Here is a 21509-nt window from a genome sequence, read left to right as displayed (position 1 = left end):
GGTGTACAGTTTTGATAATTAATTGGCTATTCAATTGTCATATTGAATGCATGATGCAAAAAAATATTACCGTATGTTGATTGCTGTTGGGTCCGCAATCCGTGTTTGGCGAGATGAATATTCTATTTGATTTTTTTCTTATTTTTTTTTTAAAGATAATGTTATGTGGCCAAACGCCTTTTATGTGAGAAATCCGCAAAATACAAAATATGCGTGGATAAAAAGGATATGTGGCAGGAGAGTCCAGTTGAAATATGTTTGATAAAAGGACGAAAAAAGTCCGGTAAGATGGTAAAGATATTAAAGACTCTTTAGGAATTGTTCTTCCATAGGAATCTTTAAGAAAAAGGTTGATAGAAGATAGACATTGGTTTGTTGGGCTGAATTAATAATTGTCCTAAGATCTTCGAATTAGATTTTAAGTAGCTTTAATGTGAAAAAAAAATAAAGTTGGCTGTTTTATTAAATATTTGACGTAATATGAATATTATCAGTTTTAGAATACCTTTAAATCGGCTGTTTTATTAAATGTGCTACGTAATATGAACTATTTTCAGTTTTAAAATAACTTTAAATCGGGTGTTTTATTAAATGTACGACGTAACATGAAATATTTTGTTTTAAAATAACTTTGAATCGGATGTTTTATTAAATGTGCGACGTAACTTGAACTATTTTAAATTTTAAAATACCCTTTTCTAGACAAAATTTTGTGTGGGTGAATAAGCTTATACACACATTCTTATTAGAAAAAAAGTTCCTCTCACGCTAGCAATTCTTCGTTTGGAATACAATATGTTACAATAGAAAATAAATCTTAAATTGTCACTTATATTAAATGTACGACGTAATTTTAACTTTTTAATCCTGAAATGCCTTTCTCAAGAGAAATTCTTTTCGTGTGGATGAATAAGCTTATACACACAACCACTCTTTCTTATCTGAAGAAAGTTCCTCTCTCGCTAGCAATTCCTCGTTTCTGCTGGATATCTCTTATAGGCCATTTTGACGATGTTGATGAGGCATTCATCAAGATATGTCACGCGAGTAGACCCTCGGGACCCTCCCGAGGTCTCGACCCGGGATTGTTGAGGCAACAAGTGATTTCAAGGACCCGCTCTCCAGTTTAAGGTATCGCTGACAGGTCCCCGATTAAGAGAACGCTTCGGCCGTTCTCTTCTCTTTCTCTCTTTCACTCTTTGTTCCTGCCGACATTTTCTCTGAAGTTGGGTTTCTTTGTGAAGACGAAGGAAAGTCTCTCTCTCTCTCTCTCTCTCTCTCTCTCTCTCTCTCTCAATTCTGTTTTCTTGTGAAGACGAAGAAAAGTCTCTCTCTCTCTCTCTCTCTCTCTCTCTCTCTCTCTCTCTCTCAATATTGTTTTCTTGTGAAGACGAAAGAAATTTATCTCTCTCTCTCTCTCTCTCTCTCTCTCTCTCTCTCTCAATTGGTTTTTTTTTGTGAAGACGAAATTCTCTCTCTCTCTCTCTCTCTCTCTCTCTCTCTCTTGGGTGTCAACTCATAACAAATTCTTTCTTGATAGGAAGTGATTGACTCGTATATTCACAGACTATTTGATTTGTAAAATTAAAAAGGAATTTACAAATGCAGTCATTGCTTTTAAGACTATATTTATATGTTAGATAAGGTCGGGAGACTGAATAGGGGAAAATGTTTCAAGAATACAAGTTAAAGTTTGATTTACGATTGTTAGGTGTGTTTTTTTTCATATTCAAATAAGCAATATATTTTAATACATTAATGACTTGATTCTCTTACCGACCTCGGGATCAGAGTCACAAGGCGAAACCACTCTAAGACAATAGCATCTGGACGTCCGGGAATCGAACCCTGGTCCAGGATACTTGTATGACATTGACAGTACCATTTAGCCGCTGTCACTGCCATGCAAGTATCCTGGACCAGGGTTTGATTCCTGGCCGGTCAAATGCTTTTGTCTTTGAGTGGTTTCGACTTGGGCTCTGATCCCGAGGTCGGTAATAGAATCAAGACATTAATGCATTTGAATATGAAAAAGCACGTATAAATGTGCAAATGTTTATTATGTATATATATATATAAATTATATATATATATATATATATATATATAAATATGTATATATATATATATATATATATATTCTGCTTTCTTACAGGATCCTCCAAAATGATGTTCACAAACCCCAAGGTATTTATTGAATAATAATTTTTAAAAAGGAAATTTGTACAGGGTTTACAACTGCAATAAATGAATTTTATGTTTTTTTAAATATTAGTATCATATATTAAAGTTAGGCAGAATGTCCATCTATTCTGTTTTCAATGTTATGTTAATGGGGATACAGGTCGATAGACAACTAACTAGTGTGTGATGAGAAGACTTGATAAGTAATAGGTTGGCATAGGCATTTGCCACCCATTGAGATACTACCATTAGTTATAAATCCATGTAAGGTGCGGCCCATTTCTTTGACAATACATACACCGAATAGTCTGTCATAATACTTACACATTCTCCTTTTTCGTCACACACCGGGCGATACTTCATACTTTCACTTAAGTGGGTAGCTACTGTAACTGTTCAAAGGTTAAGCTTGCCCAGATAGCTACTGTAACTGCTCAAAGCTTAATCTTGCCCACATAAGGGTAAAAGAAACACTTGATCTAAGGTAAACAGTGTAGTTCTTCTAAGAGGCCATTTTGAAGTCAAACCAATGTTCTCTAGTCTAGAATAGGATCATAGCTTCTACTGTATACCATGGTCTTGGGTTACAGTTATCCTGATCGAAGGTATACAAAAGCCCATTTTCATGTTGGTTTGCTCTTCCTCTTCCGAGTGTGTTGGGCTGACTTGAATGAAGCCTTGGACGTCTGGCGAGTTATAAAGTAGTCACATTTCTTCACCTTTTTATTTATCATCATCTTTTATCTTTCTTTTCTAACTTATTATTAATGTCCTTCTCTCCATATATACTCTTGTTCATCCTATTAATTTTCTTTTACAGTTTATTCTTTACGCCCCTGTTTCTATTTCGGTACTAGTCTTCTTTCTCTATTGTAGGTATCTACTTTTCAAGCTTGGGTTGCAGCTTGGCTGGTAATGATTATTACAATAATTGCCACTTAGAATAATTAGGCTAGTTTATTGGATACCCCATCTCCTATGAAAACCATACCATCAATGAAAAATAAGTTCGTATTGCAGAAAGTTACCATTAACGTCTCATCACATTTTCACTCTGGGCCCTACAGATAATATGGTCTTAATTGCAGTAATTGGTTAACAGAGTTTAATATAGGGTCGTATGGCGTTACACAAGGTAAATTGCTTAATCAAATTATTGGTAATTAATTTATGGAATTAATTCCTATATAGTTAATGTAATTTCTCATTAGTAGATTCATTCAAGGATGCGTATTAAAAAAAAAAATCATAGTATGTACAAGAGTGATTTCTAGTGTTCATAGTAACATTGCTTTTCTTGTGTATATTTTAAGAACTCAGTTACTAGGCACTGGTTGATCAATATATTATTTTGCGTTTGTTATGAGAATAATGAAAGTGATATTCCTTTTTATTTTGGTAACTATAGTTACCATAAAGTCAAAAACTAATGGTGAAAGCAATATTTAAAACAATTATGATTGCAATCATCTTTACTGGGAAGATAGATTTATACATGCATTCGTATGATTTCGTATTCATATGTAAATATACAAATAGTGCATCTACATTTATGCCAAAGGTTACAAGGAAGGGGTGATAAAAATAGAGAAGGATAAAGAAATAAGACGATTAAGCAAAAGGAATAAAGGATTATTCGACGGGGTTGACCTGAGGGGAAAAGATATGATAAAAGAAGAATAAAAAATATGAAAGAAGATTCAACAGAAAATTTTTAAATGCAAAACGAAAACTTTTGATCAAGCGATATAAGATTAAATTCTATCTTCCATGTCAAATACAAATTTTACGGAAATTTGTATAAGTTGAGGGAAAAAAATTAAAAATATGTTGTGAAAAAAAAAAAAATCAGTGGAATAGCTGGGAGGTACTGAAAGGAGTGGAAGAGAAATGGAATTGGCAAAAAGGGGAAAATTTATTAGGAATATGGATGAGTTGACGGAGTTTGGGAGTAGTTAATGCATGGTAAGGGAGTTGACAGACATTATAAAGGTAGTTAAATTGTAATAATTAAAAGATATATTGAGACGTAAAGTAAGTGGAAAACTTCACGAAGATTGAGAGGCGTAAAAGGATAGTAGCAATGCTAGTATTAGTTAAGAATGAAGGCTAAGAGTTTGAAAGGTATGCATACATGGTGGAAGAGTTAACAGACTAGTAGGTGTACTAACTGCTGGGAAAGTTGAGACATTGTGAAATGTGAAGTGCAATAATCATATGGAGGTGTTGAAGCTTTGACGTCTTTCAAGCAAAATATAAAAAAAATGACTGCTTAATGTCTAGATAGATTTGCACACACACACTCAAACACACACACACACACACACACACAGATTCAACCCTCCCCATCCCTCCCCCTTTCCTCGTGGGGTAACTTCCCCTCTCACCAGGGTATGACTGCTCCCTCTCCTCGTACCGAGTAGTTATGCGTCTGACAGTGTTACAGAGCGTGACCGGAAATACATATACATACATACATATATATATAGCTAGACATGCTCCTTATACAGGGGATATATATATATATATATATATATATATGCTTATATGTGGTAGTAAAACTTCAAATGTTCAAACTTCAAGCAAATGTTTTTATGTTGAGCAGGCTGACATAAGACTCGTTTTTTATAGCTTATATATGTAAGAACTGTTTTAATGTTGTTATTGTTCTTAAAATATCATTTTGTTTTAATGTTACTGTTCTTGAAATATATTGTTTTAATGTTACTGTTCTTAAACTATTTTATTTTAATTTTCTATTTCTTTTCACATTGTTTATTTATTTCCTTTCCTAAATGGACTATTTTTCCTTGTTGGAGCCTTTGGGCTTACAGCATCCTGTTTTTTCAACTAGGGTTGTAGCGCAGCAAGTATTATTATTATTATTAATAATAATAATAATAATAATAATAATAATGATAATAATAATAATAATACACACACATATATATATGTGTGTATATATATATATATATATATATGTGTGTGTGTGTGTGTGTGTGTGTAAACACATGTGTTTATATATATATATATATATATATACATATATATAATATATGTATATATACATACATATAATATATGTATACATACATATAATATATGTATATATATATATATATATATATATATACTTACACTCACACACACACACACACACGAAATGGAAACGATCGCCAGAGAGCGAAAAAGCGATTGATAGAAGGCTTGTTTTAAAAGAGGCTCTGGGTCCGACGGGGGAAAAGCTCCATCATGGCCTTGGAGGCTGTGGAGAGAGATGACTGCATTTTTGTGCAGTCCGTTCCCAACTGATGAGGGAGAAAATGACTGCGACGTGTTCAAATACTGCCCGCCCTAATATTCTGGCTCCTTTTCTTTCTCTCTTCTTTCTTTCTCTTGAGACGTCTCCACTGATTTTTGCTTCCTTTGGGGTTTTGAAAGATTCTCTCTCTCTCTCTCTCTCTCTCTCTCTCTCTCTCTCTCTCTCTCATACGTTTGATTGGCTTTTGTCACTTTACATGATTTGTTGTCTTTGTAATCTCATTAAATTGTGCACCTTTTTGCTTAATATATGATTTTTTATTTATTCAATAAATATGTATCATTTAATATTTTCGTTAACGACTTTATTCTAAGCCTTAGAATTATTTAATACATTTGTAATTTCTTCTTATTTTCCTGTTGAATATTGTATTCTCTAAGTAATTCACCACTTGATTATCATTATGCTATTTATTTACTAATGCATTATTGTACATTCTTCCATAGAATCCTAAAAAAAACATTCAGTAATTTTTTCTCAAAGTTTTGTAATTCTGAAATACTTGCTTACCATTATGCCTTTTATTTACTAATGCAAAATTGTACATTCTTTCTCAGAATCTAAATAAACGAACATTCAATAAATGTTTCAGAAAGTTTTGTAATTCTGATTTAGGACATGATATTATTATATGAATTGAAAAAAAAAACGGATATTCAATAAATGTTACACAAAGTGTTTATAAATCTGGTTTATCATATATATCATTGCATAAATATTAGAAATTAATCTTAGGAGAGGTAAATTAGAGGTATAGTCAATTTCTTTTAGCGAGGCATATTTGCACCGACTCGCAGCGGTGCCTTTTTAGCTCGGAAAAGTTTCCTGATCGCTGATTGGTTGGACAAGATAATTCTAACCAATCAGCGATCAGGAAACTTTTCCGAGCTAAAAGGGCACCGTTGTGAGTCGGTGCAAATATGCCTCGCTAAAAGAATTTGACTATAGTTAACCCAACAGAGCTGTCTGTAGTATACGCTGCGTGGGTGCATGCTAGTTTGGCAAATCTCTTTCTTCTCTTTTAAGCTTATCGTGATTGGGTCATCCCATTTTTGGATGCATTAGGATGAATGTTGCCTCGTCCATCACAGCTCATTTGTCCTTTTTCGGTGGGAATGTTGCATCAGCTGCAGCTGGCGTCAAAGTAATGAGGTACTTTATTTAGCTTCTTGTAATTTTGAGCTTCAAGAAACTGTCTTGGGCCACTTCTTTTACCTCACACATCCTTAATTATTTTTTTATTTAGGATATTTTTTATTCTAATTCAATGGGAGTCCTAATTTTTTTTTTTTTCCGATATTTTTTTTTTTTTTTTGTCAAAACATGGACGATCCAGTTCAGCGATTTCTACTCTCCTTCGGCTCTCGACCTTTGAAATTTTCTTTCTGCTCCCGTTTTCTGAACTTAACCTTTTCTCTTTCACTAATGTGATCTAACGCATCCATTGCAGTTAACCGTCACCGTCCTTTCTACCCTTTTCTGTATTTTTCTTAATTTGTAGATTGATAAGTCGATCAAGGTGCCCTCACCATCGGCCTCGGGTATTGAAAGGCATAGCCGATTTACTTGTTTTTTAAAAACGAAACACAAAAGAAGCAAGATATTTCTGCAATCCAAAAGCGTATGACTTAAAGAACTATTCTTTTACACTACATATTTAGATCGGTTTTACGACATTGACGACTTAGGTATACAGAAACTCCCAATATTTATAATTTAGTGATATTGGGGGAGGCGGCACAAATGGCAGCCAGACGCCATTACCAATAATATTTTCATAGTCACCTAAAAGGGCTCTGGGTAAAGGGCTACGTACATATCGCTCTAAAATGAACACCTAGTAACCTGCAACAAACATTATGAGTTAACTTTAATCTGCAATAGGTTATAGTAGGACTACCCATCCCCTGTTCTCACCGGCGCGGTAAAGATACCATCCCTCCTTTGGACGGGGATCGCGCCGATAATAAACACGGTCTCGAATCTAGGGATTAGAAGTGCCCATTTTCATTTATTAATAACTATCCAATCTCTTCATTCAAAGCCTCTCCGCTTCACCCGCTCTCCTCGTAAAAGGAACCTTTTTCACGGTTATCACGACGTTAAAGTCGAGATATCTGTGTCATGAAAAGGGAATTACAATCTTTAGGATTTTTATGGTGATACTTTAGTATCTCTTGAAAGATTCTTTTAGTATTTTACTATCTTCGTAGTTCGGCCTTTAATATTATTTTATTGCATGTTGTGGTTCGTTATCACGCCTTATTTCGGCGGCTGGTGTAAGAGGAACGGGCACATCAGCTGTTAAGTAATATTCCTAATCTGGACTATTGCTTAGGTCATTTTGCGGGGGGGGGGTTGATGGCCGGGTGGTTGGGATGGGGGAGTGGGGGGGGGGGGGGGGGGGGTTGATGGCCGGGTGGTTGGGATGGGGGAGTGGGGGGGGGGGGGGGGTGCTGGTGACTGATACAATGTTGCTCTGGAAGAAAATGAAAACTTATCAACTTGATAAAGTATGTATGATTTTGTTTTACTTTTTTTATTTATGGTTTTGTATTTTTTTTTAAGTTGATGTAGGGCCCAAAACCGCCTATATTTATCCCAAATCATTTAAATTTATAGCTCTGTTAATATATCATTCTATTCCTCTGTATTTTTATCGAGTTCAGAAAATTGCCCTCGAGTATTAAGCTAAAAAGTATATAAGTTAAGAATGAACTTATAATGTTGTCAGAATTTTTTTTTTCTAAATGAATATAGAATGGTCTTCACATCTAACTGAGTTAAGAATTACAGTAGATATTACTAAATTTATTAGCTTATTTAACGAGTGAAACTTTTAAATGTAAAAGTCAATCATATCATCATTGCAACCTAATTCCAAATAGTGTGGTAAATGTTCACAGTGCTAACATACATATAAAAATATATTACTTTGGACTTAATTTACCAAGAGTAAGAATGCCAGATTTCAATACGCGAAATTAAGAAAAAAAATCTTTATATGCTTCCGGTAATAACTAAAAGTGTCTCGTCAGCAGTTAAGTCGTCATTAACTCGTGAACCGATCGCTAAGATTTTGTCCTTTACAGTGTATCAGAAGCATGTTCGCGACGACACAGTTTAGTAAGAAATACCAGTCAATGTCGGCACAAAAGTCGTTGAATATCCATGTAGTAGTGCGTAGGGACAGTAACTTCACTCGGTAAATATCTGGTGATAACCGACGAATTTGTATTCTAAAGCGTCATTGTCTCCGTAAAGGGATCAAAGCGTAACATCGATAATATTCTCGATAGTATTGGGTGCAGATAGAGTACCTCTTGAATGCCGTATTTGAAGCCAAGATATAAACTTCATCTAGCTTACCAAGGCTGTTGTAGGGTCTTCGTAAGTCATAAAGATAAGCTGAACGAAAACTAGTTCAAGCACCTGAACAGGGAACGAGAAGCGAGTTGCAGATTAGCGTCCATGCTTGTCAGACGCAGGGAAATATGAGGACATCTCGATTTCACAGTTTATTATCACCTCCAAATTTAGAACCCTGAATTGTATAGTCTTCCCCATCGTCATCCCTTCTCCTTAACGTCCCACTCTCCTCCTCCTCAATTCATCTTATCCTCTATTTCCACCCTTTCTCTTTCTCTGTCTCCATCTCAGAAGAATAGGATAGCCCAGTAAAATTGAATTTCCGTCATCCAAATCTTAGATTTTACAGCCCAGTTCCATTTTGAAGCGTATTCCGGAGATACCCATCGACTGCGGCTTTTCGAAAGGGAAGGGCCGAATAAAGTGGAAGCTCTGACCAAAATGTAACATCTTCTGTCAGTTTACAAGGAACTGGAATGAAAACTTACGAAGATTATTCAGAGCGCTGTTTCGTGTTGTGAAAGAATTATTCGTTTTCTTGCACAAGCCGCTGCTAGGAACATGCACGCAGGGGTCTTCTGTTCTTGTAAAGGAAGGATTTACTTTGAACGGATGTTTATGTATGCGTGTATATATATATATATATATATATACATATACAGTATATATATATATATATATATATTCCCTTGATTATCGCACTGCCATTTGATTATACGTATATATATATATATTATATATGTAATACATATATATACACATATATACATATATATATACATATATATAGATACATATATATAAATATATGTATATATGAATATATATATACTTATATATATAGATATATATGTATATATATACATATATATGTATATATATACATATATATGTATATATATATGTATATATATATATATATATATATATATACATACACGGACGTATAATCAAATGGCAGTGCGATAGGTAAGGGAATGTAGGATAGCCATGAAGAAAGCAATAGACCTGCTTCTTCAAGGAAGCACGATAAAAGGAGATAAGATGGACAGGTTAATGGAGAGAATTCCAGAGCATGCAAGTAAAATTAAAATAAGTCATTGAACCGTATAATCCAATTCTTATGCATTCTCGTAAAGGATACATAAGAAGAGGTGACCTGATGGGTGTCTCAAGGCCCCAGACGAAAGGAAGAGAAAGTCTTCCTTGACCGCGACTGAACAGTGACTGAAATCGTACTCGATAGAATGAGTTTGAGTAGTTATCCGTTGACGTCCAGGAGAAGGTTCGAGAAATGAAGAGAGTGGAATAATTGATTGAAGAAATTGCTTAAGAACAGATTCTATAAAGGGATAGGAAAAAAAAAGAAAGCACCCTAAATTTGCAACACTTAAAGGTTTAAAGGCCGCTCATGAATTGCAGGGGCAAGGGACAGTGACATTGTGCTAACGAGCAGGACAATGCCATGTATATATATGATCAGCCCCCAAGCCCCCTCTCCACCCAATCTAGGACCAAGGAGCGCCAGGCAATGGCTGCTGATGACTCAGCAGATAGATCTATAAGCTCCCCCATACTCCCATTCATAGCTCACAAGGATGGTGAGGTTGCAGCGACCAAAGGAACTAACGAGTTTGAGCGGGACTTTAATCCCAGTCTGGCGTTCACCAGTCAGGGACGTTATCACATCGGCCACCACAATCCCAAAGGGGGAATAAGTAAATCTAAAATGAAGCTTTGATAACTGAGACGAAGAAAAGATTTTTCAATATGCTCTCCACGGCACGTTAGTAGCAACGTTGGCACCAAAAATATTAACTGTGGTCTAGTGTACGATTGGATTTTAATTCTAGAAAATTGCTGAAAAATTCAATGTTACTTAGAAATATAAAATTTGACTAAACTTATTTGATCTTTTTGGGATATGGTTATAAGAGTAGAGTTATCATATGAGGATTGGATCAAGTTGGTCATGAGAGAAGGGTTGGGAGGTAAATGAAGGAAAGAAATGAAGGGTTGAATCATCAAGAAAACCGTTGATGGGAGATGAAGTAGAATAGACCAAGTCAACTATAAAAAGTGTTTGCCATCACACCCATTCACCACTTACAAAGGATGTGCTTGCACAAACACGGATATTATACATTCATGACTGACAGTGTATTTGGGGCTTTAAGGTATCTACGGATACGACGGTCGGTAAAAGCGAGCGTCTTGGGTCCCCCGGGGGTTAAGTAGGTAAGGATACTGTTCCTAGTTTAGGATAGGTGGAGAACCTTAGATTAAGTGATGTTCTTGTGTTTGGTTTCTTTTAAAATATGGCTTTTAAGTCACAAATTTTGAAATTTTACACCCGGTGGCCTGATTAGTAATGTCTCTGCCTGGTGTTTGCCAGTCGGTGGTTCGAGTCCCGCTCAGACTCGTTAGTGCCATTAGTGTCTGCAACCTTACCATCCTTGTGAGCTAAGGTTGGGGGGTTTGGGGGAGCCTATAGGTCTATCTGCTGAGTCATCGGCAGCCACTGCCTGGCCCTTCCTGGGGTGGAGAGGAGGCTTGGGCGCTGATCATATAATATATGGTCAGTCTCTAAGGCATTGTCCTGATTGCTTGGGCAATGTCACTGTCCCTTGCCTCTGCCATTCATGAGCGACCTTTCAACCTTTAAGGCACCTGAAAAACCTTGAAGATCTGCCATTGCACTTTTCATGTGGAGGATCACAGAATCTAACGCATAAAAGTCCTTTTCACGTTAAATAACATTAATGGACTTGACCATTTCCTTCTGCAACACTTTCCATTGCCATCTCTGACCATTGCAGAAAAGTAAGAATAAAACCTGTTGTTTCGTAATCCTTTGCTCTGGGACATTTTATTTAGCAATTTTACCTAGCAGCCTTGGTGCTTATGGCATCACAGTGATCTTAAAAGACAACACTGTTTCATTTTCTAATTTTGTTTCTCTCTCTCTCTCTCTCTCTCTCTCTCTCTCTCTCTCTCTCCCCCCCTTGTTAGTGTTCTTAAAATATTTTGTTTTGATTGTTCATATATATATATATATATATATATAGATATATATATATATATATATATATATAAATAAAATGTCCCATTTCAACGGATAATGAGAAATCGGAACATGGGTTTTTCCACTTCCTTACAAAAAGGTCTGTGAATACACTTTACACAACCCGATACTCTCAGACGAGTACCTTGTTCTGATGATCGCTGGAGTGGTGCTGATTACCCCTCGGCAAGCAATGCAATGTTGCTCTGTCAGTATGCTGAATTGTTAGATTTTGTGGATTTCTCCACTGTGATGGAAATATACTATCACGAATAGACTTTCAACATACTACCCTATGAGACTTGGCCCACGTCATCTTTTACAGAGTTCAGTGATCGCGCACTACAATTTGTGACAGTCATAGTACTCTTAAATAGGTCATTAATCTCTCTGTATAAAACACACATTTTGCATACAAGGATTAGGACATATATATAGCCAGACACTTGTTCTTTATTATATGGGGAAAATGTGGTTCAAATGTCTATTGAAATTGTGTTGGTTAGGTTAGATTAAAGTGGTCTTACGTCAGTACGTCACCTTGTCCGAAGAGAGCCTGAGATATATTTTTGGACAGGGAATAAGAGGTAGGGTATGGACATCTTAACTCTGACTATCCAACAGTGACAGACTTAGAAACGTGTTTCACTCCTTGCAGGGAAGTTAGAAAGGGGTTGTTTTTATCTGTTTATCATTGTTTATTTAGCTTCAAAATATCAGAACACATGAAGGGGAATTTAATGCAATTAGGAGCGTAGAGTAGATTTTGAATTGGATTTGAAACGAATCCAATTTTTATTTGGGAAGTAGCGCTCAAAGTAAGGAATATTTAGATTTGATTTTAGTCTGGAATCCAATATTCAGTTGGATTGGTATAGAGAGAGAGAGAGAGAGAGAGAGAGAGAGAGAGAGATAGAGAGAGAGAGAGAGAGAGAGAGAGAGAGAGAGAGAGAGAGAATCTTGGGGTTTAGTGCTATTTCATTCCTATTCATAGGTTTTGCTTAGTACTTGAATGGCTTCTAGTATCTAATCCCCTTCAGATATCTATACAATTAACTTTAAGGAAACATCAGAAATATGACATTTACTCAAAACATTTTAGGAATTTTTTTTCCATCTCATTCCGGTTTCAATACAAGACTTTGTAGTTTTTGTTTTCAGGTTGGTATATTTTCTCTAATTAACTGTTACACAGAGAGACAGGCACATAAACACACGTGACCAATCTCCCTTATACATTATAATAAAGAGCAAGTGCCTGGATATATATATATATATATATATATGTATATATGTATATATATATATATATATATATATATATATACAGGTCGCTGAGTGACAAGACGTATAACTACTAGAGTCTCCCGGTCCCTGGGAGTAGGAATGAGAGGGAGTAGTCGTACACTGGTGAGCGGGGTTGTAGTTAGGAAAGGAGACGGGGTCAGAAAGGTTGAATCTATGTGTATGTGCGCGTGTGCGTATATGTGCATATCTATCTAAAAATTTATCCTTCATTTTTGACGGGCTACGTACACTAGTAAAAAAATAACCAATAAGAAGGTCCAAGAGAGATTAATCACAATAGATCAGAAGTGACAGTGTATCTCTTGGGAGCGTAGCTATATGATTAATTCCTTTTCCAATTACATCCTCGAGGTACTTCCCTCGGTCGTAAGCTTTGATAGAATGTATTAAGTCTAGAGATCATTCGTTTGCTTTACTGGATTAGCGAAGCGGAATAAATGTTGTTTTTCATTAAAGTCACTTACGGGAATTTGTTTGTTTTATTAGACGTTATAGTTTATTTATGACACATTTGTTTATGATGTTGTTAATAGTTTATATATGACATGTCTGTTTTGACGTTGTTACTTATTTTAGAATGATTTATTGTTCATTTGTTCTCTTCATTTATTTATTTCCTTATTTCCTTTCCTCACTGGGCTATTTTTCCTTGTTGGAGCCCCTGGGCTTATAGCATCTTGCTTTTCCAACTAGGGTTGTAGCTTGGATAGTAATAATAATAATAATAATATGGTAGATGCAATAATATTATTCAGTTCAGTGATATTTTATTTTCATAATCGTCTGCTTGATGAGTTTAATAGTGCTAACAATATTAAGATAATGATGTGATAGTAACATTTCTAGTAATCTTTCCTATATAATAAAGTGACAGCGAGACCCCATCTCCTAAATTATTCACAGCATGCCTAGAAGAAGTTTTTGAAAATTTTAATTGAGAAAATGTAGGAATTGATAGATTTTCAGATGATATAGTTGTGTTTAGTAAATCCTGGGAGGAATTGCAAATGATGTTAGAAGATTCGAATAGAGAAAGGAGAAATGTAGGACTGAAAATTAATATGAGTAAAACTAAGATAATGTTCAATGAAAATGCAGAGACAACAAATAAGAGATATGGACGAACCTTTTGAGATTGTTAATGAATATACGTTCTTAGAGCAAACAATAAGTGTTTCCCCAGGACATGAGACCGAAATTAAAAGAAGGATAAGCGTGGCATGGGGAGCTTTTGTAAAATGAAATGAGGTTATTAAAAGTAAAAGGTCACTTTAAATGAAAAGAAAATTATTCAATGAGATAGTGCTACCAGTTTTACCTTATGCATCAGAAACTTCGGTCCTTACTAATCCTTAGAACATGAGCTTGTTACAACTCCGAGAGCTACGGAAAAAATTAATGACAGAAAAAGAGCAACATGGATACGAGAGCAAACTGAAGTAAAGGGTATTCTAATAACATGTAAGAAAAAGAAATGGACCTGGGCAGGATATATAATGAGAATTAAAGATAATAGATGAACATTAAGAATAACGAAACGGGGCCCTAGGGATGGCAAAAGAAGCAACGGAAGGAAGAGAAGACGATGGATTGACGAACTAAGAAAGTATGAGGAGGTGGACTGGCATAGAAAGACCATAAACAGATGCAGGTCGAAGGACATGTCTGAGGCTTTGTTCTGCATTGAACATATATATATATATATATATATATATATATATATATATATATATATATATATATATATATATATATATATATGATATGGTCACTCTTCTCACCTCATCCCTCTGATAGGGTGAGAGGGAGTAGTCATATCCTGGTGAGAGGGTGTTTGCGTGCATATCTAGGTAAATATTTAGCCGTACTTTTTTACGGGTCGCTTACACTAGTAGTAAAAGAAAGAACAGAGCTGATAAAACTGGTAATAGTAATGTTATTATGAAGATAAAAGCATAAACAACAACATAGAAAATCCTTCCACTAATTCTAGCAAAACATCCAGCGCGTCATCCTCACTGGCATTTATCCAGCAAACTAATACAGTGAAATGAGTGTTGATAAAAATATTTTCTAACTAATGATTTCGCGCGGATGTTCGAATAACGTTTTTATGGGTGTAATGCCGGTGGAATGGATTTTAACGTCATGCAATTGTTTAGTTATACGAGTAATTAGGATTTTTAAAATGAACATAGTTTTCGCATTTTTAAGGTGGTAAGGTGTTAAGAACACAAACACACAAACACAAACACACACACACATATATATATGTATATATATTTATATATAGGTATGTATATATGTATGTATGTGCAGTATATGTTTATACTTTTATATATGTATGCATATATATATATATATGTATATATATATATATATATATCTATATATATATGTATATATATATATATATATCTATATATATGTATATATATATATATATATATATGTATATATATATATATATATATATATATATGTGTGTGTGTGTGTATGTATATATGTATGTATGTATGTACATACATACATACATACATACATAATCATAATTTTCTATTTGAAAATTCATCCATGATTTATCAGTTAAATTATTCAAATTGCAGTGGCCGATTAGTTGTATTTATTGTGGATCCACCCATGTTAGGGGTAACAGACACTATGACAACCTCATTTCGTTAAATTTACTTGATCGCATTTCCGTTCAAAATGTTAATTACTTGGTATTATTAAAGTATATATATATATATATATATATATATATATAATGTATACTGTATGTATGTATGCATGTATATGTATAAATGTATGTATGTGTGTATGTATATACTTATATATTGGGAATTATTACTAATTTGTGTAAACGTCCTTTTAATCAAAACGATTTAAGATAGCCATATTGTGATGAACTTCTGTTCGTTGTGTACATTTTACAATTTATCAGGGAATTTTATAACTAAAACATTTTCTAATAAGATTTCTAAGGAGAATGAGAAAGAACTATTATAGAGTGAAGGAGAAACGCTTAGAAAGAAAACCCTGTTTTGACAGTAAGTGGTGACACGTCTCACCAAGACTAACACGGTTGTTCGGTGGGACCATTAACTCCAATGAGCTCTTCGAGTGGAAAATTCGAACCACTTGACATCTTGGAGGCCCACCTTAACTGTAACACTATCTCAGACGAAAGAAAATCGGAAGACGTTATCTCAAGCGTGGGTCACGCGAACTCGCTCAGTCTATTATCATAATTAATGTATACGTGATATGTTAAACCCTCTGATAACACGCTTGAATGCCTCTCGGTCAGTGCTTCCTCAGAGCGAAAAAGGTTGCTCTTCGGATTAGATATTTAGTTGTCTGCTTCCTCGGTCGTATGTTTGAGTCCTTGTTTTTACCTTTGGGGTGTTTTTAGTTTTCTTTCATGACCTTTGTTGTGGCTTGTTTGTGTATGTATGATTACATATAAATACATTTGTGTTCTTTTATTCACCTTTAAATCATTTTCCATGTTAGTAGGATGGCTTCAGACAAAACTATAGTGTCGTTACTGCCAATTCGAGGATAAACAGCCCTGGTAGAAAACTTCCATTGAATTAGTAGCTTCATCGAACGTACTACACAAACTACTCCTCCGGTTGGCAGGTTCATCCTTGTCAAGATTCTTAGGCTGGATGTGTTGTAATAGTCATGTCGCCTCAAGTTCCCCTGTGTCACCCCCAATATCTATAGATTCCAGAACTTCAGGTGTAGAAAAGTTTGGTAGTTAGGAGGGAGGACAGCGAACGGGAGGGGGACGACGGGCTGAGTGAGGGCGCCAGGAAGGGACGGGAGGACGGGCGGAGGGAAGTACGACTTGTTAGAGCTGTCAAGGTGTGTGATGGCAGGGGAAGCACAAAACGTTATGCATGAACTTAAATGCCATATAATATCACACGATCTGATCCCAGTTTTATTATTATGAGAATTCTAATTTATATTTGTTGTGTTATTTGCTATACCATTCTCGCGAACAACTTGTTGACAAAAAGGATCGATGATTAGTTTGGCATTTATTATGTCCCGAGTGAAAAATCTTACGTAAACATATGCTAGGAGTTCTCTCTCTCTCTCTCTCTCTCTCTCTCTCTCTCTCTCTCTCTCTCTCTCTCTCTCTCTCTCTCTCTCTACATATATATATATATATATATATATATATATATATATATATATATATATATATATATATATATATATGTTTGTGTGTGAATGTGTATCGAAAGTGTGATTCTAAAGGCGGGGAAGGAGGCATTTTTTTCGAAAGTAATTCACTGTCAATTCATCATTATCATAATATTTTCGGCAATGATTTCAAGTTATGATTACATTGTTTAGACCCGCTTGTTGTTATTCCACATAACATTCTAACAGAGAAGTTATTGCCTAAAATTCTGAACATTGGTAGAGTTTGGAAATTTTGTCCAGACTGAATAACCTTACTTATACCAATTCACGAGTTCAATAACAACTCATTTTCCTTAGAATGCATATCTGCAATCGGGTTGAAACAATTCACTTTATATGAACAAGTATTTCAGGAAACACTGGTGTTTGTGTGAGCAGTCAATCCTCAGAGAGCAACTACAAATCATCTTCATATTACTTTATATCCTCCCCTAGGTTACATTACGTAAGGTTCGTTTAGGTGTATTTATGGCTTTTCTTGGTCTCGTTAAGTGTTTTTTTTTTCTTTTTTTCTCTCTAAAGATCCGTTTTACATTTACATGTGAAATATTGTGCTGCCACAAATGAGTTCTACTGCCTTTTGTAGATTCTATTAAGACAAGTCACTTAATGCTTACCTCCGCTGAATAAGCTCTGGTTCCAGCTGTTATTTCCTGGTTAATAAGCAATCATATTCAGTTAGTATTAAAGGTGGTTAATAAGAGACATCATAATTTCATAGTTGTGTTTATTTAGATTATAATATGACCTCAGGAGAATAGTGTAAAAACTAGATTACAGTGATATTGATGTAAGGGTTCAATAACGAATTGTGCTTTTGTTTCAAGTGTTCTCAATTTCCAGTGTGATTACTTTTCGAGATGTGGTTGTCGTTTGTCATTTATCATTTGTCCTATGGTGTCATTCCTGTTCATTATGACCTTTGTGTTCCTTTTATATGGACTTTTAAGTTTAATTGTAATGTTTTGTAAATAATTTTTGCTTTATATTAAAATCTTTTTTGATCGTATTCTGATTCAAATACCTTTATTTTGTATTATTATGGTCCATTGAACCCACCTGCTAAAATGGTAAATTACCCTTCTCTCTCAAAACTGTAATAATATATATATATATATATATATATATATATATATATATATATATATATATATATATAAATATTTATATATGTGTATATATTTATATATATATATATGTATATATATTTATTTATATATATTACATATATATTTATATATATATATATATATATATATATATATATATATTATATATATATATATTTATTTATTTATTTATATATCAATATATATATATATATATATATATATATATATATATATATATATATATATATATATATATATTTATATATTTATATATATATATATATATATATATATATATTTATTTATATATATGTATATATTTATTTATACATATATTTATTTATATATTTATTTATATGTATATTTATATATATATATATATTTATATATATATATGTATATATATATTTATATATAAGTATATATATATATATTTATATATATATGTATGTATATATATTTATAAATACATATATATATATATATATATATATATATAAATGTATATATACAAATACATTATATACATGCATACACACACATCACACACACACACACACACACATATATATATATATATATATATATATATATATATATATATATATATATATATATGTGTGTGTGTGTGTGTGTGTGTGTGTGTGTGTGTTTGTGTAATAAATAGGCCACCTTTGGTAACTGAACCTCACAACGGACAATGTCAGGACCCTGTCTAGAGTTTTCATATTAATAGAAATCGTGCAGGTAACAAAAGAATTACGTAGTATCAGTAATAGAATTCCGTGATTGATTATCGAATTAAATAAAAGGTATCAGATGAAGATATTTCAAACGTATCACCAACAAAATCCAATACAAAGGAAGAAAGAAACTTTGTATGATGATCTGGAGATATCTTAAAATACAAAGATTCTATTCGCATTTGTTTACGGTGATTTTCATGTAAAGTAGTCCAATAAAAGAGAGGGAAATCAGCTGTAGGCAAATTCAGAGTTGCCACAAGTAACAACATGGGAGATATGCTTGTAAAATTTAATAAAAAAATCTAATAATCATAAAAATATTTGATATGAATAATCAAAGAAAATGGACATGGAGAAGTCCAATTCTCGAAAAGAAAACCGAAGTAGATTTTATTCTCAGTGAAAAAGTTGATATAATTAATAATGAAACAGTGTTGAAAAAATTAAAGTCAAGTGACTATAGAGTGCTTAGAAGGGAAATTCGTTTATATCTAAGAATAGAAAAAAATAATTTAACAAAAATAAACATTCCTGTAATAAGAGAAAAATTGTTGGAATAGTGTACATGGGTTTTTTTAAGTGCATGTTCATTTAGACATGTCTGTGTAATATATCACACACACACACTTGCTGGAGATCTATGTGTGTGATATCTTACGCAACCATGTCTAAACATGCACTAAGCAAAACCTATGTACACGATTCCGACAATTACAAATTAATAACAGAAAGGAAAAATATCCAGAACATATTATTGGTATTAAACTTCGATCTAGCGAGATTGCATCAATAATAATTCGGTCTCTATCGAGCAATGGGAAGAAACTGGAGAGGGATAAAATTCTTCTTCACCCTATCCCTACCCCCTACCCTTCCCCCTAGCCCTCTCCCATCTCCCCCAACTCTATCATCCGGGAGAGGACGGCATTTCATCTTAACTGTTTTGCAATTAGCAATCGTGTTGAAAGAAACTCAAAGGCTTGAAACGTTGGTTGAAAAAACGAAACAAATTTTACAAATAAGATGAAAATATTATGAGAACTATTTTGAACGCAGCTGTAATTTGTGTGCCAAAGGGAAACAATAAGGAAATTTGAGAAAACCTAAGGATAATCTTCAAATAATAAAAAAGTAGGGAAAACGTGCTGTAGTCAGGATAATATAATGAAAAAATATAATAAAAAAAAAAGAGGCTCAATTGAATAGCTAATGATAAAAGATATTAACTTGGAAAAAAGATGGAGTAGAAATTGAAATTAAATTCAGAAGAATAAAACAGAAGTATTCTTGAACGGAAGCAAAAGACAAACAGAGTCGGCACAGAACACACACACACAAAATAGAAAATGAATGCACCACACAGGACAGCAAAGCACAAAAAAGCTTATGATAAAGGCAATCAGAAAAAAGTAGTCATGAAGAAAAAAGAAGTACTGGCATTTGGTTGAGCCAGTGGTTGCTGACTCGTAAGCCCTCCCCCCACGACAAGGGAGCCAGTATTGGGAGGGAAAAAACCCCCGGAGAAGTCAGACTTCTCCCCTTTCAAAAGTGTTATTCCTAGATTATTAATTTCAAAGGAAATTAATAAGCTAAGAAAATTCCTCACAAATAAAATTGCTACTTGAAATTAAACCCAAACTAAATATTCCCCCTACAGACCGTAGTAACAGTCCACTACCTTATACCAAAGATTACAAACAAACTGAACAAACCTGTTACTGGTCTTACCCACCTTCTGTCCATTTTCTAACATCCTCAGGGTCCTGCTCAATTCCTCCAGAGATGGCCGCCGCTTTACGTCCCTAGACAAGCTCCTGCTGACCAGGTTCTTCAGAACCTGGTTTTCTCCGTATCCAGGTATCTTCTCCATCAGCTTCCCAAAGGAGAAGATGTCCGTCTCTGGGCTCGTTCGTCGGCAATCCTTACTCAGCACTGGGTCATAATGATATGACTCGAAATCCTTAATCGGCCTTGGAAACAGCCTCGTTCCGAATGGCAAACAAAATCCATAATCAATGATAGTGGCCACCAGGTCTTCCGGGCACACTCTCTCTTCGATCATGACATTGCCAGCATGCAAGTCATTATGACCAAGGCCTTTCCTATGGATGTCCCCAAGAATCTCAGCCACCTTAGCCAGCACACCAAAAATCCTCTGCACATCGTCTGCGTATTTACGC

Source organism: Palaemon carinicauda, chromosome 3 (genome assembly GCF_036898095.1).
Source record: "Palaemon carinicauda isolate YSFRI2023 chromosome 3, ASM3689809v2, whole genome shotgun sequence".
NCBI lineage: Eukaryota > Metazoa > Arthropoda > Malacostraca > Decapoda > Palaemonidae > Palaemon > Palaemon carinicauda.
This window is presented reverse-complemented; position numbering follows the sequence as displayed.